Genomic DNA, 4,167 nt, shown 5'->3' with positions numbered 1-4,167 from the left:
TAGTTAATATGATTGTCTCAATCGTGAGTACAAATACTATCATACTTATTAGAGTGGTATTAGTTGTGGTCGGAGTTTTGAATAATTTTTAAGTATAGGTACATTGTAGTTTACATGAGACATTTTCTTATCCCAGAGTCTGCAAAAAACTAAATAGAAATAAAATTGCATGTTTGGAACATATTTTTTAGGAATTACTAAATTTCATATTGACTGGATTTACAGTACAAATTGGAACCTCTCTTTTTTCTCGTCAAATAGGGAGTAAACCTGCAGGTGCTGGTGGTTTAGATATCTCATAGCCGATGTGAGACTCTTACTACAATACTCCCTCTCGTGCCCAACACACTCTTAACACACCCCTCACACCCTTGGTGTGCAAATATAAATGGTGAAAGGTCTGATCAAAAATCTTTTTTATTTTGTTGTTGATAATATCCGATCAGAAAACTAATAGCAAGCGGTCTAGCAGATCGTGAATGAAACTCTGATACCATCTTAAAATTGAGAGTTAAGTTTAACTTAATCATAAAAATCCGTCTTATAAAGTAAAAATTATTCTTACTTATAAACATATATTTAAAAATTTATTTTATATGTACCGTCGGTGTAAAGTTATTTTGCACATGATGTATGGTAATTAAAAACACATGATGTGTCACATTCATTAAATAATGTGACAACGCGTCACTGAATATATGTATAAAAACATTTACGCTGACGGTACACAACAATTAAACTCTATATTTAAACTATCTCACCACTAATATATGTGACTTTTAACTGTTAGAATCCAAACCAAACATACACTATAAATATCAAGTTTGATAATCTTTCTTGTATTTTTTAGAGGATCATATTTGTGTTTAATCATCAATCTTAAATTCAAAAAATCATCATAATTTGAGTTAAAAGGTAAATTTTTATTCAATTCAATTATGAATTACAGACTTACTATATATATAAAACCATTTATTTTACAAATACACTATGAATCCATATGATGTTCAATTGAGAAGCTTCACTAACTCCTAATTTGTGGCAACTATAATCATATAAAAGTCAAGACACATGAGAAATTTCTAACATCAACAAATATCATATAATATGGCAACAAAGTGAAAGGACTTTAATTTATTTATTTTTGCCCCTTACCTCACAGTGTTTCAGAGTTACAAGCATGATGTAACTTTTGAAGTTCACTGAAGCTGGTTGGCACAGTGGAAGTAAAAGAGTATCAATGTATCATATCTCTCTATCAGCTCACCAAGTCCAACAGTGTTGGGCGCGACACATCGCTTACAAGATTGTCTGAATAAGTGTTTATAAGTAAGAGATAGTCCTTACCACAAAACCTGCTTATAATATGAAAATTGCCTATTACTTATAAACACTTATTCATGCTATGTCGCAAGCGATGTGAGACTCTTAATAGAGATATTATTGGTTGTTGTTTTGCAATTGAAAGCACTTGTCTTTCTCTACAGAAGGTGTCAGGAAAGTGCACTCTGAGGGGTTAAAACTATTCATAAACACTGTTGCTCTGTCCCAAAACACATGCTTTTTTATTTTCCACACACCTAACTCACTGACTCTTTCATATTCATTAACCCAAAAATTTCCACAATTATATTTTTCTCTTAGATTTTCTTTTTTTCTTTTCTTATTTGCTTCCTGACTCTCTCTGTTGTGTTACATTGCAGGCTTAAAAAGATCACCTGGGTGCCTTTTGTTTTTTCTTTTTTCCTTTCTTTGACTGAAATAATCGGAAAAAGAAATACTTAGTTGGACACAAACTCAAGAAAAAAATATTTAGACATACACTAAAAAATAATTAAAATTAAAACAAATTTTTAATTGTCACATATTCATTCATTTTTCATTTAATTTTTTTTGCACATGTATGTGCATTTAAGTAATTTTTTCTTGGGTTTGTATCCAAGGAAGAATACCTCAATCGGAAAACTATGTATGCACTATGCACAGCACTTCCCCACTTGTTCATATAAATATAAATATATTATTATAAAATTTGGTTTTAGACAACACATTTTTCTTTTGCTTATTATGCTGCTTTTGTCTTTTGGTAAATTTAGATGACTGTTCTTTCTATAAATGTATTTTGTTAACCCTGGTTAGTAGAGAAAGGAGTTACGGGAATTCAGAGTTCGACCGTAAGATAAGTAAAATATGATTAGAATTATTATGTTTCGTTTCACTTTTTAAGTGTATGTTTGATTCTTTGATGAGAAAAATTCATTTTGAGTAAATTAATTTCAATTAAAATTGAGTTGAAGATAAGTTGATTTATATTTAAATATATTCATGTAAAATTACGCTTACATACCTATTTTGCACAATGGTGATTTTATCTCCGACTTCTATGGGAATGCTTTAGCCAAGCGTATATTATTTGCAGAACTCATGACTGTGTTAGATGGTCTACAAATATATTGGGAGAGTGGTTTTTGGAAAATCACTTGTTTCGCAGACTCGCTTCTGTCAGTTAGTCTAATCCGGGATGATGTCTCTGCTCATCACCGGTTTTATAATGAAGTCGTTAGTATTCGTCAACTTCTTGCTAGAGATTGAGAGGTTATAATTGATCACACGCTCAGAAGAGATAATGCGTGTGCGGATGTATTTGTTAAGATGAGTGCGCTCTCGGACTCGCCTTTGGTGAAAAATCTCCACACCTAGTGCTTTGTCTTCTTTGCCACTTGTTGATGCTAGAGGTGTAATGTTTATCCTCGTTGTTTTGTTTTCTTTTATCCTTTTTTTCTTTCTATGGTAAACAAAAAAAAATTAAAATTGTTATATATATCCCTTGACACAAACAATTTTATCAAAAGATGTTTAAAAATGTCAAAGAGTCTTTGGAATTGAGCATTTTCACACTCACATGTGGGTTATAATAGAGATTAGAGAGTTAATGTTAATGTGTGTTATCTAGATATTATGAGATGGAGTGTGTCTTTTTCAAGCTTAATCAAGGTCATAAGTTTGATCCTTAGTTTGGATATGCAACATTAATGCTAAAACTTTTAGCGAGAGTCTATGCAGTCACTTACGCTTAGAGGATAAAAAGTAGTTATTCTCATAATTTTTTATATCATATTATAGGAGAAAGTTTCTTCTATAATATTAGGTTAATGTTTTTTTTTATTTTTTTTACAAATATTAGGTTAATGTTAATGTTGTGCATTAAAAGTTTATACTATGAAGTTTTTATATCAATATTGGAGAGTTAGGTTAATGTTAATAAGAGTAATAGTTTCTACTGCAATCACTTATTTAAAAGATCCAAATCAACAACACTTTGAATTAATTCATCGTGGATATTCTTTTTTTTTTGGTACAACATCATGGAGATTCTTTTTTTTTTTTTTACAAACATCGTGGATATTCTATTGTGATAATTTACTGTGAACTTTGATGTAATTTATAATTCTGAGTTGTTATTTATTTATCCCACCAATCAACTTAGGTGTGGCTTACATATGTATTTATTGTAGATGTGACAAATTTTAATGCAAGACAGTCACAATATAATATCATTAATAACAGTAATCATAGAAGAAAAAACCCCGAATAATGAAATAAATGAAATAAATTGTAGTAGTTTTGTAATAGGAAAAAAAGTACTTTAACAATATAAACCTATTATTGCAAAATATTGATGGGAGGTGAGAATAAATTGATATAAATTATGGACAGGAAAGTACTATACGACTATCATACAGTCATGAATTCATCATCATGCTCTTCTTTTGTTTGATGACTTTTAATTTGTTTATCAAACTTCAATCATTTATTTTGGACACACTATTATATGACATAACAATTCACTAGGGGTTATATACATTTTTTTTCTCAATTAAATATAATTAAGAGGTGCTTATAACACATATGTGGCTGAACCGTGGGGTTTACTTGAAGGATTTGAAATATGCTAGAAGATTGAGAGTTACCGCGGTCGAATTACATGTTGATTCTCTAGTTATGATTAAGGCTATCAAGATGGACATGGTTGGAGTCTTTGGGACGTACTTTAGTTACAAGAATTCGGCGTTTGATTGAGCTAGATTGAGAGGTAGAGAATTGTTACTTTTACTTCGAAACTAATTGGTGTGCATATGTTCTAGTAAATATTGGTTGTGAGTATGA

This window comes from Trifolium pratense, linkage group LG5 (genome assembly GCF_020283565.1).
Source record: "Trifolium pratense cultivar HEN17-A07 linkage group LG5, ARS_RC_1.1, whole genome shotgun sequence".
NCBI lineage: Eukaryota > Viridiplantae > Streptophyta > Magnoliopsida > Fabales > Fabaceae > Trifolium > Trifolium pratense.
This window is presented reverse-complemented; position numbering follows the sequence as displayed.